The 20,032-nt window shown below is 37.3% G+C and overlaps 1 protein-coding gene across 6 annotated transcripts in view; it reads right to left on the bottom strand.

Moving 5' to 3' along the window:
- Positions 1 to 20,032, bottom strand: part of KLF8 (KLF transcription factor 8) — a 336,861-nt gene that overhangs the window by 280,063 nt on the left and 36,766 nt on the right. The window lies entirely within an intron of this gene.

Below are 20,032 nucleotides of genomic sequence, written 5' to 3'. Positions count from 1 at the left end.
AATAAAGTTGTTTTCCTGTCATTTTTGTGTAGTCATTCTCCAGTTTTTTGTTCCACAGTGTTGTTAAAGTTTCTTAAGTAGATTCCAGATATCTCCCAGAGCTGTTTTGTTCATGGACAGCTGCCTAATTATTGATCTTTGAGGAGAGACAGAGACTAGGGTCTCCTATGTGGCCATTTAGGTGACATCACTCTTAGTCCATTTCAGTTTTCTCTAGCCCACCAGGATATTTCAATTGAATAAAGAACATATGTGTGCACTTATAAAAGGAAAAGCACACTTAACCAGGGACTTAAAAAATAGAAGAGGCTCATTTATTTGGGTATGGAAGACAAAAGGGAAACAAAAACTGCACCAATTGCCCCAATTCTCATTTCTGATGGCAAGAAATAAGATTCTTGCAGTCTGAGGGCCCTTCTTTAGACTAAATGTAGCTTGTTAAAGGTATGAACACTTTGCTGAAGCTGCAACAGTGCCCCACTCCACCCTCCCACTGCCCCACAACTTCTGTTACTTAACTTCTTATAAGGGAAGTAATGAGAAGGTTAAGTTGAATCTCATAGTATTACCTAAGACAAAATAGGCCTTTAAGCAGCCCTGTTCCCTGGATGTTATTCAACTCCCTGTACCCCTACCCCATGTCTATTTATCTGAAAAAGAGACAACTCTTGACTGATCTTTTCTCCCACATCTATTACATCAGAATTATGGCATATTTATTCCTAATATCCAGTCAAAGAGGCAAGGGCATAATTACTATCGGCTACATTGCTTATCTGGCTAATCCAAACATAATACGATTTGTTTGTTTTTCTACTACTGCATCTGCCTCTTCCTGGCTGTGTAATCTTAGACAAGTTAGTCACTCCATGCCTTAATTTTCTCATCTGTTAAATGAAAATATTAATAGTACAACCTCATAGGGTTGTTATGAATTAAATGAGTTTATGGCAAACACTTGATGCCTGGCATATAGTAAATGCTAATGATGTGCCATTATTATTGCCCAAATGGATAAGTTATAATGATATTCTGCATAGAAAAACTCCATGATTTACCCATTCTCTAACCACAAGGTTAGATAATCATAAGCTAAACTTTAAAAAACAAAAATTAGCAATAAAAAAGGAAATTAAGAAAATCATTCCATTTATAATAGCATCAAGAAATACTTAGGCATAAACCTAACCAAGAAGGGGAAAGACTTGTACACTGAAAACTGAAAAACACTGCTAAAGAATTTAAAGAAGACACAAATAAATGGAAAGACACCACATGTTCATTAATTGGGAGATAAAATTATTAAGATATCAATACTACTCAAAGAGATCTACAGATTCAACACAACCCCTATTAAAATCACAAAGGCTTGGGGCTTCCCTGGTGGCCCAGTGGTTGAGAATCTGCCTGCCAATGCAGGGGACACGGGTTCGAGCCCTGGTCTGGGAAGATCCCACATGCTGCAGAGCAACTAGGCCCATGAGCCACAACTACTGAGCCTGCATGTCTGGAGCCTGTGCAACAAGACAGGCCATGACAGTGAGAGGCCCGCGCACCGCAATGAAGAGTGGCCCCTGCTTGCCACAACTAGAGAAAGCCCTCGCACAGAAATGAAGACCCAACACAGCCAAAAATAAATAAATTAATTAATTAATTAATTTTAAAAAATCACAAAGGCTTTTTTTTTCTAGGAAACAGAAAATTTCATCCTAAAATTCATGTGGAATCTCAAGGGACCACAAATAGAGAAAACAATTTTGAAAAAGAAGAACAAATTTGGAGGCCTCATACATCCTGATTTAAAAATTTATTGCAAGGTTACTGTAATCAAAACAGTGTGGCACTAGAATAAAAAAAGTAGATCAACAGAATAGAATAGAGAGCTCAGAAATAAACCCTCACATATATGGTAAAATGATTTTCAATTAGAGTGCAAAGACCACTCAATAGGGCAAGGACAGTCTCTTCAACAAATGGTGTTGGGAAACCTGGATATACACATGCAAAATAATGAAGTCAGACGCTTATCTTACATCATATACAAAAATTTAACTCAAAATGGATTAAAGACCTACATGTAAGACCTAAAACTAGAAAAGTCCTAGAAAAAAACATAGGGAAAATCTTCATGACATTGGATTTGACAATGATTCTTGGATATAACACCAAAAACTCAGGCAACAACAGCAAAAATAGACAAATTGGAATATATAAAACTTAAAAACTTCAGCGCATCAAAGGATAAAATCAACAGAGTGAAAAGGCAACCCACAGAATAAGAGAAAAAATTTGAAAATCATATATTTAATGAGGTTAATATCCAGAGTCTATTAAACATGCTTACAACCCAACAACAAAAAAATCAAATAGCTTTATTTTAAAATGGGCAAAGGGTCAGCATCATGGAAGTGTAAGACATTCCTCCTTTCTCTCCCTTGTTTAAAAACAACTAATCAGACATTGATCCATGGACAAAAGTACCCCATTTGGAGTTGTAGGACCCAGCATCATATACCAAGCGACCCAGGAAGACCCTTACTCAACTGTGCATCTGAAAATAAGCAGACAGACCTCAGTAAGTGTTCTGGGTTCAGTGGAATCAGCAAACCTGACCCATCCCCTCTTGGCATGGTCAGGGAAAACACCTGGACAGTGGTGGCCTGGGCAGATATGCACAGGCAAGAGGAAATTTGTAGAAGGCCAGCCTGCCTGAAGGGAGATTCCAGCAAGTCATCACAGTGGGAAGAGAGATTCCAGCAAGCCACCAAGTTTGGATGTAGTGGAGAGGGAGGATCTTGTTGAGAGTCACCCCTTCCAGGGTGACACTGTATGGAGCTGGTGGTGGTGACCTCTCCTGTGGAGAATGTGGAAAGTGGTGGGTGTCTGGCTTCCCCAGTTGTATGGGTCATAGCTGGAAAAACCTGTTTCTCTTCAGCAGCACCCAAAGTACTGAAGCAGGACATCTATGACTTGGGGAGGAGAAAGGAGAAAGGGAAAGAAGCAAGTAAGAATAATAAAGCATATTAAATAGATGGTGTACTTGCTAACTGCTTCAGGACTTCAGCAGGAAGTCCACCCAAAAGGCTCTGGGAACACCCAACCCAAGGATCTCCCCACTGGGTGCACGTGCACCCCCAATGCCCCAAGTGCTAAACCCATACCTCCCTCTACTCTACAGGTCGATCCCTGTACAAGTTCCAAAATGCAGTAGTAAGAGCAGACATGGTAATCAGAGTACTCTTAGAAAAATGGACCTGTGGACAGGGAGAAATCACAAACTAGAGCTATATTGTCACCTTCCGGAAAAGAAAAGTGAGGTTTTCAGCAACCAGCCTGGTGAGTTGTAAGAACAAGAGAAGTCAGAAGAGCTTAACTCTGCCACGAGAAGGAGCAAGAAAAGTGGAGCAGGTCTGCCCAACAACAGCTGAGGAAACCCCAGATATACCAATATCAATGAACAGTACCCCATGTGAAGGCAACCAGTAAGATTTAAGGAGGTGTCTGCTACTTCAAATACAAAAGTACCAACACAAAAACTACAAGGAACATGAAAAATCAAGGAAACATGTCACTGCCCAAAGATATCAATAATTCTCCAACAACCAAGCTCAAAGGCATGGAATATTGTGATTCACTTGATAAAGAATTCAAAATAGCTGTTCTAAAGAAACTTAACAACATACAAGAAAACTCAAAAAGAAAATTGAAAATCAGAGAAAAAAATACATGAACAAAATGAGTTCTTTACCAAAATGATAGAAATAATAAAAAGAGCCAAACAGAAATTCTGGAGAATTCAATAAATGAGATAAAGATTGAAATAAAGAGCATCTGTAGTACAGTAAAGCAGATGGAAGACAGAATATGTGACTTAGAAGATAGGAATTTTGAAATACAGTTAGAAGAGAACAAAAGAGAAAACTGAAAAGAGCAAAAAATAGAGCCCACATTATCTGTAGGACTCCATCAAAAGACAAATATTAGAATAATTATGATTCTGGAAGGAAAAGAGAGGGAGAAGGGGGTAGAAAGTTTATTTGAAGAAATAATAGTGGAGAACTTCCTAGACATGAGTAAAGACTTGGACATCCAAATTCAAGAACTAATAGATCACTCTATTATCTCAATGCCAAAAGTCATTGTCCAAGACACATTATAATGAAACTGTCAAAAGTCAAAGAAAAAGAAAGAATCCTAAAGGCAGCAGGGAAAAAAATATGTAACCTACAAAAGGAACCACCATTAGGCTATCAGCAGATTTCTCAGCAAAAGCCCTACAGGCCAGAAGACAGTGGAAGGAAATATTCAAATTATAGAAAGATAAAACTTGCCAGCCAAGAATACTCTATCCAGCAAAGTTAACCTTCAGATATGAAGGAGAAATAAAGACTTTCCCAGACAAACAAAAGCTGAGGGAGTTCAGCACCACTAGACCTGTCTTGTAATAAATGTTGAAAAGAGTTCTTTAAGCTGAAATAAAAAGATACTAATCAGCGACATGAAAACATATGAAAGATTACAACACACTGGTAGAGATGAAACATATATAGTTGGATTTAGAAAACTAATTCTATAATAAGATGGTGTGTTAACCACTTAACTACAGTGTAAAGGTTAAATAAAGAGTATTAAAAATAACTGTGGCTACTATGCTTTGTTAACAAATGCACAACATAAAAAGAGTTAAATTGTGATCAAAGCAGGGGCATAAAGGGTGGTACCATTGTAGGTGATCAAAGATAAGTTGCTATGAGGATAAAGTGAATTGTTTTATCTAGGAGATGTTTTATGCAAGCTTCATGGTAACCACAAAGCTAAAATCTAAAATAGATTCAGGAAAGATTTTTTAAAAAGAGGAAACAGAGCATACCACAATGAAAAATCACCAATTTACAATGGTAGGGAGAATCAGAGGGAAAAAGAAACACTGTAAATGCAAAACAACCAGAAAGCAATCAATAAAATGGCATTTTGAGTCCTTAAATAATTACTCTAAATGTAAATGGATTGAATTCAACAATCAAAAGGCGCAGAATGGCTGAATGGATAAAAAAAAAATTAAAAAGACCCAACTATATGCTGCCTACAAGAAATTCACTTCAGTTTTAAGACACACATATGCTCAAAGTGAAGGACTGGGAAAAGATATTCCAGGCAAGTGGAAACCAAAAGAAAGTGAAGGTAGATCTACTTATATCAGGCAAAATAGACTTTAAGTCAAAAATGGTAACAAGAGACAAAAATGGTCATTATATAATGATAAAGGGGTCAATTCATCAAGAGAATATAAAACTCGTAAATATGTACGCACTCAACATGGAGCAATTACATATATTAAGCAAATAGTAACATCTGAAGGGAGAAATACAAAACAATACAATAGTGGGGAACTTCAATACCCCAGTGTCAGCAATGGATACATCATCCAGAGAGAAAATTTAAAAGGAAACAATGGACTTGAACCATACATTAGTCTAAATGAACCTGACAGAAATTTATAGAACATTCCATCCAACAACAGCAGAATACACATTCTTCTAAAGAGTACATGGTAAATCCTCCAAAGTAGATCATATGACAGAACACAAAACAAGTCATAGTAAATTCAAGAAGACTAAAATTATAACAAGTATCTTTTCTGACCACAGTGGTATGAAACTAGAAATCAACAACAACAGGACAGATGGAAAATCTACAAATATGTTGAAACTAAGTGACAAGCTCGCAAACAATCAGTCAAAGTAAAAGTCAAAGGGGAAATTAAACAGTATCTCAAAACAAATGAAAATGGAAACACAACATACCAAAACATATGGGATATTGAAAAAGCAGTTCTGTGAGGGAAATTTATAGTGTTAAATGCATATATTAAGAAATTAGAAAGATCTAAAATTAAAAAAACTAATTTTACACCTCTAAGAACTAGAAAAAGAACAACAAACTAAGCCCAACGTTAGCAGAAGGAAGGAAATAATAAAGACCAGAGTGGAAATAAATGAAACAGACCAGAAAAACAATAGAGAAGATTAAAAACCCTAAGATCTGAGTTTTTGAAAAGATAAACAAAACTGACAACTCTTTTTGCTAGACTAACCAAGAAAAAAAGAAAGGAGACTTAAATAAATAAAATTAGAAATGAAAGAGGAGATATTACAACTGATACTCCAGAAATACATAGGATCATAAGAGGCTACTATGAACAATTACACACCAACAAGTTAGAAAACCTATAAGAAATGGATAAGTTCCTAGAAACACACAACCTACCAAGTCTGAATCAGGAAGAAATATTGTAGAAAAGCTGAACAGACCAATAATTAGTAAGGAAATTGAATCAGTCATCAAAAACCTCCCAACATAGAAAACACTATGACTAGATGTCTTCACTGGTAAATTCTACCAAACATTTACAGATGACTTAACACCAACTCTTCTCGTACCTTCTATAAAATCGAAGAGCAGGAAACACTTCCACACTTAATTTACAAGGCCAGCATTACCCAGATACAAAAGCAAGATTAAGAATACTATAAAAGAAAAATATGGACCAATATCCCAGATGAATACAGATGCAAAAATTCTCAATAAAATATTAGCAAACTGAATTCAAGAACACATTAAAAGGATGATAAACCATGACCAAGTGCAATTTATCCTTGGGATGCAATGATGTTTCAACATACATAAATCAATAAAAGTGATACACCACATTAATAAAACTAAAAAAAAATCACAGGATCATCCCAAATGATGCAGAAAGAGCATTTCATAAAATACAGCACCCTTTTGTTATAAAAATCCTTGACAGATTGGGTATATAAAGAACATACCTCAATATACTAAAAACCATATATGACAAACCCACAGTAACATTGTACCCAACAGTGAAAAGTGGAAAGTTTTCCTCTAAGATCAGAAACAAGGAAAGGATGTTCACTCTCACTACTGTTATTCAATAAACTACTAGAAGTCCTAGCTAGAGCAATTAGGCAAGACAAAGGAATAAAAGTCATCCAAATCAGAAAGGAACAAGCAAGATTGTCATTACTTGCAGATGATACAATCTTATATATAGAAAATGCCAAAGACTCAACCAAAAAACTGTTGGAACTAATCAACAAATTCAGTTAAGATGCAGGATATAAAATAAACATCCTCATTCTAATCCACCAGCTATCTAATCAGCTGTATGACCTTACGTATGACACTTATTTGTGTTTCAGTTTCCTCATTTGTACAACTTATTTATATCTCAGTTCCTTCATTTATACAATTTAAAAATAAAACATCTAACACAGAAAAAAAATAAACATCCTGAACTCTGTTGCACTTCTATACACTAATAATGAAACATTTGAAAAAGAAATGAGGAAATCTTTCCCATTCACAATATCATCAAAAATAATAAAATGCCTAGGAATAAATTTAACTAAGGATGTGAATGATCTGTATAACAAAAACAACAAGACTTTGTTGAAAGAAATCAAAGATGACACAAGCAAATGGAAAGATATCCCATTTTGATGAATTGGAAGAATTAATATTGTTAAAATATCCATACTTACCCAAAGCCATCTATAGATTCAAAGCAATCCCTATAAAAATTCCAATGTCATTTTTCTCAGAGATAGATAATAAAATCCTAACGTTTGTATAGAGCCCCAAAAGACCCCAAATAGCCAAAGGAATCATGAGAAAGAAGAATAAAAAAGTGAGGCATCACACGTCCTGATTTCAAACTATACTACAAAACTATAGCAATGAAAACAGTACGGTACTGGCATAAAAATAGACACATAAACCAATGGAACAGAATAGAGAGCCCAGAAATAAATCTCCACATATATGGTCAACTAATATTTGACAAGGGAGCCAAGAACACCCACAAGGGAAAGGATAGTCTCTTCAACAAATGATGTTGGGAAAACTGGATAACCACATGCATAAATATAAAATCAGATCCCTATACTTCACCACACACAAAGACCATTTGGCCACAACATTTGTTAACTAATCTTATGACACATGAGGAATCAAATTTCCACTATAAATGATCCTCTTCCCTGTTTAGGAAAAATATTAGGAAAATGGTTTGATTTAGGAGAATCTTGGCTTAAAACTTTACTAACAACATGGTCATTCCTATTGTCAATTTTGATCACATCTATAGTTCTCTATAAATGAACGTACACAATGCACATGTAAGGTAAAATATCATAAGTCCTGTTGGACAACTTGGAATTGACTGTTAGTTCTTGCCAGACATCTTACTAGTACAACCTACAAAAAGGAAAAAAAGAACCAGGCCATTAAAACCCAACATCAAGGGACATGATGGATCCAGGGCAGGTAAGTCACCACTCTGGCATTTAGGGGCCAAATATTTTATCACCTTATTCTTTCTAACAAGAGATTAATGATCAGAAGGGAGGAATTGATGAAATAAAATTCATATTTTATGGCAAGACAAGAAAAATTTAAACATAAAAATGTTCTTTGCCCACTCAGGCTTCCTTCCTTCCATTTAGTGTGTGTTGTGCATCTGCATTAACCAGACCTCCTTAGGAGATAACATTCCTTCTTAATTTCATAAAGAGTCACAACTCCTTAGGAGATAATCTTCCTTCTTATTCTTGCAAAGGGCCACAATGACTCATGACCCGCTTTGTATATGTAGATCTGGATTGTTTAAACTGTCAATACATGACTTGACATATAAACTTTTGTCTCAAAAACCTATATAACTGTGCTTTGACCTCTAATGGGCTGAACAGTCTTCAGATCTTTCTGAAAGATGGTATCCCGGGTTATAATCCTCAGGTTGGCTCAAATAAAATTTCCCATTTCTTTCTTAGATTGACTATTAATTTTTTCATTGACACTTGAAAACTCCTATTTATCCTTTAAGACTCAAACATCACCTCCTCCACCAAGTCTTCTCTGACCTCTTCACCCAAATGTCACCCAGATCTTTTCTACTCATGTTAATGAGTTGATTACTTGTCAGTTTTCCAATTCCTCCCTCCTGAATTTATTCAACCTTTCTCTAACACTGTGTCCTTTTCTCCAAAATGGGTATAACCCTATTGGGAATTTAAATGAGAAGGATTCAAAGCTTAGCATTGTCCCTGGCATATAGTAAGTGATCAAAAAGCACTAGATGTTAGCTAGAGCTTTGCCTGTCTCCCAGCTAAGCTCCAGGGCAAGGTTGAGGTCTTATATTTGTGTATTCCCATCCTGTAGCACAGAGCTGTCCACATAGAGGGCTCCCAGGGCATGTATGCTGAATGAGTGAATGAGATTAATGAATGAATTTTGCTTCCTCCTTTCAAAACCTTCTGCTTTATATAACTAGAAATGGTAAATATATTCAGTCAGGTTTAAATAGGCTATAGTAGAAAAGAACTCTGAACCCTGCTGAATATTTTCTGCTTTACTACCATACCATCACTGACCAGCAAAAGTGCCCCAAGCTCAGGGTGCTATTATAAAGACCAGCTTTCCAAGGAACAAAATATAGGCTATCTCATTATCAGGTGACATTAGCTAGATAATAACATTCTTTGAGGCCTAGCTGTTTCCCTGAGACACTACAGAGGAAGACTATTGACCTTGCTGCTTCTCCAGAAGTTGCTTTGGTCCCATCTATACTATCACCAAAGGCAAAGAGTTCTCTAACCTCACCTTTCTCTAACTCTACCCCATCTCCCTCTAACCCACATTATGTTGATCCTCATTAACTGCCTTTGATTATATGGTTCTTCCTGCTTAGAATATCCTTTCCCCTCCACTCTGGCTAACCAAATCTTACCTATACTTCAAGGCTTCACAGAGAAAATGAATTGGGTATCATGCTATGTATAGGAGCTTACCAAAAAGAGATGGATGGAATAGAAGGAAAGGTGGAGGTGGATTGGTACAGGTTGTAAGAGGAAAAAGAACATTTATGGAAGTCCTGATAGCATGAACAAAGACATGGTGTTTGTGAAAGACCATGGCATGTTCGAGAAGTAGCAGTTAGCTAAATGTAACTCCTGTGATAAGGAAAAGTCACAGGCCATAAACATGAAAGGTAGGTTGAGGACAAATTGTGAAGTGTCTTACTAAAAGGCAGGGATTTAATCTTGTAAGTGATGGGGAGTCTTTGAATAATTCTGAACATAGGATTGTCAAGATAAAAACATGTATTTTAGAAATATCCTAATATGTAGACTAGATTGGAGTTTGTATTACTTTGCTAGGACTACCACAACAAAGTACTAAAAACCAGGGGGACTTCAATAACAAAAAATTATTGTCTCACAGTTCTGGAGGCTATAACTCTGAAACCAAAGTGTCATCAGAGTTGGTTTCTCCTGAGAGCTCTGAGAGAAGGATCTGTTCTAGGTCTCTCTCCTTGGCTTGCAGATGGCTGTCTTCTCCCTATGTCTCTTCAGATCATCTTCCCTCTATGAGTCTTTTGGTCCAAATTTCCCACTTTTATAAGGATACCAGTCATATTGGATTAGGGCCTGTCCTAACTACCTCATTTTAATTTGATTACCTCTATAGATACCCTGTATCCAAATACAGTCACATTCCATGGTACCAGAAATTAGGACTCCAACATATTTTGAAGGACATAATTCAACACATAACAAAGGCCATAGAGACTGGAGGCAGATTAAACAACAGTAAAGGAGCTATATTAATAGGCCAGGTCATACATAATGAAAAATTAAGCAAAGACACTACAAATAGGGATGGAGAGGATACAAAGATTCAAGAAGCAGAATCTAGACATTAAGGAGAAAGAAGAGTCATAGATGACTCTAGGTTTTATTGTTCAGTTGATTATATGACTGTTGGTCAGGGATAGAAATTGGCATGTGGGGGTTTGATGATGAATTAAGTTTTAGACATATTAAATGTGAGGTGTCAAGTTAAGATGTCCAGTTAACAGACAAGTGGGTGGGTCCAGGCTCAGAAAAAGTGTTCAGTTTGGAGATGCCAACTTGTCATACGGGCCTTCATCAGCATATAAATGGCAGTTGAAAATCTTAAGTAGATGAGATGACACAAATAAGGAGTATAGAGTAGCAAGATAAGAGAATGAAAAGAACAATCAGAGAGGTAGGTGGAAATCCAAGATAGAGTATCATCACAGAAGACAAGGAAGGGAAGGCTTTAAAGATGGAAGGAAAGTACAACAGCCTCAAATGTAGTAGAGTCAATATTTTGAATACCTAAAGAGAGAGCACTTGACATGACATTTAGGAGATCTTCAGGTAACTCTTGTGAGAGCAGTTTCAATAATGATTTAAATGGAAACTGCAGAAAAATAGGGTGGTAATTTGAGTAAGTGTTGTTAAAGAAAGATTTATTTAGTGAAAAATGTGTTTGCAAGATAAAGATTAGGCAGTAGAGCATAACAGTGAAGGTGTAGACTTTATTTTGGGGTTCAAATCTCACTTCTGCTACTTCCTAGCTGTGTAAACTTAGGCAAGTTGCTTGGTTTTTCTATGTCCCAAATTCCCAACTGAAAAATTGGGAAAACAATGGTACTTATTTCATAGGATTGTTGTGAGCATTATGTGAATTGATAAATGCAAAGTGTTCAATAGAGGGCTTGGCACAGAGTAGGTGTTCAATAAATGTTAGGTATATTAGGTGGGAATGGTTGGATGGGTGGAAGAACCAAAGAAGAAAAAGAAATTGAAGAAGATTGGAGAGAAGGAAGCTGATGGAACAACTTCTCAGAAGGTATAGGAGAGAATGGATTCTCTTTTGCTTACTAGCTCTGTGATCTTGGGTAAAGTACTTTACATTCCTGTGCCTCAGTTTCCTATTCTGTAAAATGGAGATGACAATAGTGCCTACCTCACAAAGCTATTGTGAGGATTAAATGAAATGATACATGAAACACACTTCCCTACTGGGAAGAACTTGGGGAGAAGAATGGAGTATAACCTACATGAAATCATGTGTTCCAGCAAGACTGAAAGTTAAAAAAAAAGTTTTCAAGTGAACAATTTTCAAAATTTCATGCTAGAGTAAAACAGTTACATCAGTTATACAATCTTGTGATGTTTCCTTAAAAAGGTTAAGCATTCTTCTAGTGCTAATAAGTTTATTGTGATTTTTAAAATAAGTATGCTGAAAATACTTTTTGTATTTCAGTAGTTTCAAATGTGTTTGAAACTTTTTTCAGATAATTGCTATAAAACAATTGTTAGTATAAAATTAAATTGTATTAGTTGACATGAATTCAGCAATAAGCTTACTAATTTTTTTCCAAAGCAGTATTATTATCCAAATCATAAAAACATAAACCACCTTGATTGTGTTAAGATGAACAATTGAAGATTCATCCTCTCTTTTTTTTTTTTTTCTGAGAGTTTTGAGGAATGATTGCAAGGGTTTTTTTGCTTTATTTTGTTTTGTTTTTTTAACATCTTTATTGGACTATAATTGCTTTACAATGGTGTGTTAGTTTCTGATTTATAACAAAGTGAATCAGTTATACATATACATATGTTCCCATATCTCTTCCCTCTTGCATCTACATCCTCTTTACTAGACTAGAATTTTAAATATGATAATTATTGATTATTTATCTTCTTTAAAAATGCCTTACTATCTCACTCAGAATAAAAGCCAAAGTATTTACAAGGTCCTATATGATCTGGCCCTCTCTGTCACTCTGAAATCATGTCCTACCACTCTCTTCCTCTCCACTCCAGTGATACTGGCCTTGCTATTCCTTGAACACACCAAGCCTTTACTATTCTAATTTCTCTGTCTAGAATAACCTTCCCTTGGGTATTCTCATGGCTAGCTCTCTCACTTCATTCGTTATATTCTTAAATATCACCATATTGGGTGGAGTCACGATGGCAGAACAGGAGGACGTGGAGTTCGCATCTCCCCACAACTAGGGCATTACTAGGTGCTGGTGGGGGACCTTGGACACTTAAGGGGACAGAAGGAATCCTCGTGTGACTGGGTAGGATGTGGGGTGGGGGGGGAAGGAGGAGAGGAGGAACAGGGGATGCAGGATGGGACTGGTGTCCTTGAGGGGTGGCTGGGGAAGGGGAGGGGTTCCCATGCTCGGAGGGGTCCGCTCATGGTGAGGGGATCAGTGGGGATGGGGAAAGACCTTCAGCGGATGGGAGGAGAATGCAGCCAGCATATCCCCCACCTGCTCAGGCCCCAGTGAGCCTGCTGTGGTCCCAGTCCTGAACCTCTGCCTCCAGGGCCCCCTCCAGCCATGCAGGTCCTGAGCCTAAGCCCCCCACTCAGGACTCTTCCAGATTTTTTTTTTTTTTGCTATTGTGGTTCTGTTTTGCTTTGTTGTTGTTGTTTCATTTTTATATTTTTTATTCTTTGTTATTGTTCTGCTCCTTTTTGTTTGTTGCCATTTTTTTCTTTTTTTTTTTGCCATGCAACATGGCTTGCAGGTTCTTGGTTTCCAAGCTGAGGGCCAGGCCTGCGTTATTCTGGCTGGAGCACTGAGCCACTGGGCTAACATGAACTTCAGGCCCCAGGGAATATAAATTGGTGTGAGCTCTCCTGGAGGTCCTCATCTTGGCACTAAGACATGGCTCCACCCAACTGTCTGTAAGCTCCAGTGCTGGATGCCTCAGGCTAAACAACTGGCAAGACAGGACCACAGCACCACACATCAAAACAAAACAAAACAAAAAGACAAAAAAAAAAGTTACAGATGAAGGAGCAAGGTAAAAACCTACAAGACCAAACAAATGAAGAAGAAAGAGACAACCTACCTAAAAAAGAATTCAGAGTAAAGATAGATGATGATGATCCAAAATCTTGGAAATACAAAGGAGGCATAGATTGAGAAAATACAAAAAACATTTAAGAAGGACCTAGAAGAACTAAAGAACAAACAAACAGTGATGAACAGCATGATAACTGAAATGAAAAATACACTAGAAGGAATCAGTAGCAGAATAACTGAGGCAGAAGAATGAAAAAGTGATCTGGAAGATAGAATGATGGAAATAACTGCTGAGGAGAAGAAAAAGAAAAAAAGGATAAGAAATGAGGACCATCTCAGAGACCTCTGGAACAAGATTAAATGCACCAATATTCAAATTATACGGGTCCCAGAAGAAGAAGAGAGAGAGAAAGTGTCTGAGAAAATATTTGAAGAGATTATAGTTGAAAATTTCCCTAACACGGGGAAGGAAATAGCCACCCAAGTCCAGGAAGGGCAGAGAGTCCCATACAGGATAAACCCAAGGAGAAACACACCAAAAAACATACTAATCACACTAACAAAAATCAAATTCAAAGAAAAAATATTAAAAGCAGCAGAATCCCCACAATGTTATCAGCTGATTTTCCAATAGAAACTCTGCAGGCCAGAAGGGAGTGCCAGGATATATTTTAAATGATGAAAGGCAAAAACCTACAACCAGGATTACTCTACCCAGCAAGGATCTCATTCAGATTCAACAGAGAAATCAAAAGCTTTACAGACAAGCAAAAGCTAAGAGAATTCAGCACCACAAAACCAGCTCTATGACAAACGCTAAAGGAACTTCTCTAGGCAGGAAACACAAGAGAAGAAAAAGACCCACAAAAACAAACCCAAAACAATTAAGAAAATGGTAATAGGAACATGCACATTGAAAATAACCTTGAATGTAAATGAATTAAATGCTCCAACCAAAAGACACACACTGGCTGAAAGGATACAAAAATAAGACCTGTATATATGCTGTCTACAAGAGACTTACTGCAGACCTAGGGACACATACAGACTGAAAGTGAAGGGATGGAAAAAAGATATTCCATTCAAATAGCAATCAAAAGAAAGCTGGAGTAGCAATAGTCATATAAGATAAAATAGACTTTAAAATAAAGACTGTTACAAGAGACAAGGAAGGACACTACATAATGGTCAAGGGATCAATCCAAGAAGAAGATATAACAATTTTAGATATTTATGAACCCAACATAGAAGCACCTCAACACATAAGGCAAATGCTAACAGCCATAAAAGGGAAAATCAACATTAACACAATAATAGTGGGGGACTTTAACACCCCACTTACACCAATGGACAGATCATCTAAACAGAAAATTAATAAGGAAACACAAGTTTTACACCACACAATAGACCAAATAGACTTAATTGATATTTATAGGACATTCTATCCAAAAGTGGCAGAATACACTTTCTTCTCAAATGCACACGGCACATTCTCCAGGATACATCACATCTTGGGTCACTTATCAACCCTCAGTAAATTTAAGAAAATTGAAATCGTTTCAAGCATCTTTTCCAACAATGATATGAGATTACAAATCAATTACAGAAAAAAACAACCGTGAAAAAACAAAAACATGGAGGCTAAACAATATGCTACTAAATAACCAAGAGATCACTGAAGAAGTCAAAGAGGAAATCAAAAAATTCATGGAAACAAATGACAATGAAAACATGATGACCCAAAACCTATGGGAAGAAGCAAAAGCAGTTCTACCAGGGAAGTTTATAGTAATACAGTCCTACCTCAAGAAAAAAGACAAATCTCAAATAAACAACTTAATCTTACACCTAAAGCAACTAGAGAAAGAAGAACAAACAAAACCCAAAGTTAGTAGGAGGAAAGAAATCATAAAACTTAAAGCAGAAATAAATGAAATAGAAATGAAGAAAACAATAGCAAAAATCAATGAAACTAAAAGCTGGTTCTTTATGAAGACATATAGAAATGATAAACCTTTAGCCAGACTCATCAAGAAAGAAAGTGAGAAGATTCAAATCAATAAAATTAGAAATGAGAAGGCGAAATTACAACTGATATTGCAGAAATACAAAGGATCATAAGAGACTAAAACAAGCCAATAAAATGGACAACCGGGAAGACATGGACAAATTCTTGGAAAGGTACAACCTTCCAACACTGAATCTAATAGAAATAGAAAGTATAAACAGACAAATCACAAGTAATCAAATTAAAACTGCGATTAAAAATCTTCCAACAAGCAAAAGTCCAGGACCAGATAGCTTCACAGGCGAATTCTATCCAACGTTAACAAAGAGCTAACACCCTTCTTTCTCAACTCCTCCAAAAAACTGCAGAGGAAAGAACACTCTCAATTCATTCTACGAGGCTACAATCACCCTGATACCAAAACCAGTCCAGATATCACAAAAAAAGAAAATCACAGGCCAATATCACTGATGAACATAGACGCAAAAATCCTCAACAAAATGCTTACAAACAGAATCCAACAACACATTAAAAGGATCATACACTCTGATTAAGTGGGATTTATTCCAGGGATGCAAGGATTTTTCAATATATGCAAATCAATCAATGCGATACACCATATTAACAAACTAAAGAATAAAAAAGATATGACAATCTCAATAGATGCAGAAAAAGCTTTTGACAAAATTCAACACCAATTTATTAGAAAAACTCTCCAGAAAGTGGGCACAGAGGGAACCTACCTCAACATAATAAAGGTCATATATGACAAACCCACAGCCAACATCATTCTCAATGGTGAAAAACTGAAAGCATTTCCTCTAAGATCAGGAACAAAACAAGGATGTCCACTCCTACCACTATTATTCACCATAGTTATGGAAGTCCTAGCCATGGCAATCAGAGAAGAAAAAGAAATAAAAGGAATCCAAATTGGAAAAGAAGAAGTAAAATTGTCACTGTTTGTAGATGACATGATACATAGAGAATCCTAAAGATGCTACCAGAAAACTAGTAGAGCTAATCAATGAATTTGGTAAAGTAGCAGGATACAAAATTAATGCACAGAAATCTCTTGCATTCCTATACACTAATGATGAAACATCTGAAAGAGAAGTTAAGGAAACACTCCCATTTACCACTGCAACAAAATAATAAAATACCTTGGAATAAACCTACCTAAGGAGGCAAAAACCTGTACTCAGAAAACTATAAAACACTGATGAAAGAAATCAAAGATGACAAAAACAGATAGAGAGATATACCATGTTCTTGGATTGGAAGAATCAGTATTGTCAAAATGACTATCCTACCCAAAAGCAACCTACAGATTCAGTGCAATCCCTATCAAATTACCAATGGCATTTTTCATAGAATTAGAACAAAAAATTTCACAATTTGTATGGAAACACAAAATACCCCGAATGGCAAAGCAATCTTGAGAAAGAAAAATGGAGCTGGAGAAAGCAGGCTCCCTGACTTTAGACTATACTACAAAGCTACAGTAATCAAGACAGTATGGTACTGGTACAAAAACAGAAATATTAATCAATGGTACAGGATAGAAAGCCCAGAGATAAACTCATGCACCAATGGACACCTAATCTATGACAAAGGAAGCAAGGACATACAATGGAGAAAAGACAGATGCTTCAATAAGTGGTGCTGGGAAAACTGCCCAGCTACATGTAAAAGAATGAGATGGGAGGGAGGTCCAAGAGGGAGGAGATATATGTATACATATGTATACATATCATTGATTCACTTCTTTTTACAGAAACTAACACAACAGTGTAAAGCAACTGTACCCCAATTAAAAAAAAACACCATAACAGAGAAGCCTTCCTTGACTGTTCTATATCAAACAGCTCTCCCCAGTCCTTTCTCCCATCTTATTCCCACCCGACAAAAACCTTTATTGTTTATTGTCTTTCCCCTCCACTAACACACACTCATTAGAATACAGTCTCCAAAAAGGCAGGGTACTTGTAGACTCTCCAGAGTCTTGTGCAGTGATGGCACAGAGTAGATCATCAGTAAACATTTGTTGAATGAATGAATTAATGAATCTCATAACACAATGTACTACTAGTCTAGGCAAGAACAGCCTAGCCCACTAGATCCTGGCATTCCACAACGGGAGTTGGGGGTCAAAACTACTGTTTGTGAAACAGAGAGAGCATGCAAAGTGTCCTTTTTGCAATTATCCCTTATGAATCCCTTTTGCCTCTGTGTAGACAGAAATTATCTGCAATCCCAGGAAGCAGAATGAATGACAACATACTAATTGCTCTGGGAAAGCCACTTGAAGCCTTTGGAGAAGGATTTCTATTGTTTGCCTATAGTAATTGTTAGTGGGTTCACAAACCTTTCATTGTCCTAGGAAGTGAATAACCATATTTCATCAACCATATTTTATGACAGCTATATCCTGCTTCTATATCCTCTCCCAAAGAAAAAACAACATGAACGCAAAGGGACAATCAAATATTAAAATGGAAGCACAGCAATACCTAACATATTCCATGCTTACTAAATGCAGGATGCTGGCTGTGGAGTCAGCACATAGTTCCTTCCCCACCCTCCACGCCAGGGTGTGGATAGCAGAGTTCAGTGTGTGTGACATGTACAAGTGGCTCTTTGCTCTAGGACAAGACTATACTCCGACTGATGAAAGTAACCAGGAGAGTTCCAGTTGAATTCATGTTTCCTTTGTTTTTCGGACCCCATAGACCAGGGACTTTAGAGAGAAAGAACACTAAGTGAGACTTTCTTCTTTATCTGAATCCAGTGGATTCAACGATATGGCCATTCAGAATGTCATTTTGAGGTTTTTAAAACCAATTGAGACAAGGGATGGAGGAAGGTGCTTTAGCTAAATGTTGCTGAGAAACCTAGAATCAACACAGGTCCTTGATGGGAGTTGACACTGGAGATGCAATGAAACCTAGCGCATTAAAGAAAGGAGGGTCTTTGTGCCTAGCATGTGTAATACCAGAGACAGCTGAACTGGTAAATTGCAGAGTGCTGGAAGCTGTGGCATTCCATTGACCAAACAGAAATAAATACATACATACATATAGACAATCCATACCTTAAAAAGAAAACCCAGAGTGAAATATTAGATCTAAAACCTTAAACAACATGTTTTCATCTCTTTGACCTGTGGGATATCATTAGGCTCCATCCAGACCTGCCACCCTCCAGAAGCAGAAACATGAGAAAAACAAACTTGGAAGAGATGCCACTGATCTGTATGAGGCCTTCTAACAAGTTTCCACCACACCAGTTCTTTTATTTAACGTCAGAAGGGAGCTGGTGAAGCCCTCCTCCCCAGTACAATCTTCCAGACTGTACATGGACATGTGAATGACAGATTAGCCAAGGTGGCCTTGGCTTCCCTATTGAAGCATCCTGCCCTTCTTTCTTTGCATGCCATTTTGACTTGAGCTCCTATCTCTTCCAGCTGGATCTCCCAGTCACTTGGGCTTGGGTATATGGATGTGGTACTACAGAAAAGACAATAAAGATGAACAGTGGGAAATTTCATGTGACACATGCTTGGTAAATGTTGGAATCAAATTCGACATTCATCTCTAGGAAGAAAGCTTGGCCATCAATCTGTTAAGAAAGGAATCAGTGACACCATTCTACATGGTCTCGACATATTACAGACACTCAGCAGTGGGATCAGCCACAGGCAATGAATCTGGCACTCGATAAATATTTGTAGAATAAATTATTTTTTCCAAATCTTCTGCAATGCCATGGCACCTCTCAGGAAACAGAAATTTTCCTCTTGAGCTATAACTGCAGAGCCTATTGACTCTGCAGTTAACTAATGTGCAACTTGGCAACATTGCCCAGGATGCACCTCCTGAGAATCAACTGGATATTAGAACAAGTTTGGAGGCTGGTATGAGGAAGAAAAACTGTCCTCTCCGTACAAATTCCCCCAACACACTTATTGTCATAGTAAGGTGAGTCAGTGCCATCCTTCTCGAAATCTAATTTCCAGGATCTATTTCCCACAGTTGAACTAGTGCACTGTCCCTTTAAGAAGCCAGGCAAGATGGAGCCTTCCCAGCTCACGGTTAGAAGCTTTAAGCAGCCAGATAGGGATGCTGGAGGGTGACAAAAAGAAAGGACGCCTGGAGGGGATAAGTCGAGGTTCTAAGGACAGGAGAGGAAATCGAGGCTCTAATCATACAATCAGCAAACTCTGAGCGTACCTATCCCGTGGGTGGCAGCTCCCCTAGGCTTTAAAGCGCCACCCCTCCTCCGCTCCCCTCCTCTTCTTACCC

Source organism: Balaenoptera borealis (assembly GCF_965194805.1).
Source record: "Balaenoptera borealis genome assembly, chromosome: X".
NCBI classification, from domain to species: Eukaryota; Metazoa; Chordata; class Mammalia; order Artiodactyla; family Balaenopteridae; genus Balaenoptera; species Balaenoptera borealis.
This window is presented reverse-complemented; position numbering and strand designations above follow the sequence as displayed.